Here is a 417-nt window from a genome sequence, read left to right as displayed (position 1 = left end):
TTGTTGGTTCTGTTGTGGTTAATGGCTCTGTCGTGGTTAATGGCTTTGTAGTTGTTGTTGGTTTTCTTGCGGTTGTGTCGTCTTCTGTGGCTGATTGTTCTGTTGTGGTTGTTGATTCTGTTGTGGTTGTTGGTTCTGTTGTGGTTGTTGGTTCTGTTGTGTTTAATGGCTCTGTAGAGGTTGTTGGTTTTCTTGTGGTTATGTCTTCTTCTGTGGCTATTGGTTCTGTTGTGGTTGTTGGTTCTGTTGTGGTTGTTGGTTCTGTTGTGGTTAATGGCTCTGCAGTTGTTGTTGGTCTTCTTGCGGTTGTGTCTTCTTCTGTGGCTGTTTGTTCTGTTGTGCTTGTTGGTTCTGTTGTGGTTGTTGGTTCTGTTGTGGTTAATGGCTCTGTAGTGGTTGTTGGTTTTCTTGCGGTTG

This window comes from Octopus bimaculoides, unplaced genomic scaffold, assembly GCF_001194135.2.
Source record: "Octopus bimaculoides isolate UCB-OBI-ISO-001 unplaced genomic scaffold, ASM119413v2 Scaffold_156398, whole genome shotgun sequence".
NCBI lineage: Eukaryota > Metazoa > Mollusca > Cephalopoda > Octopoda > Octopodidae > Octopus > Octopus bimaculoides.
Note: the sequence above shows the minus strand (reverse complement) of the source record.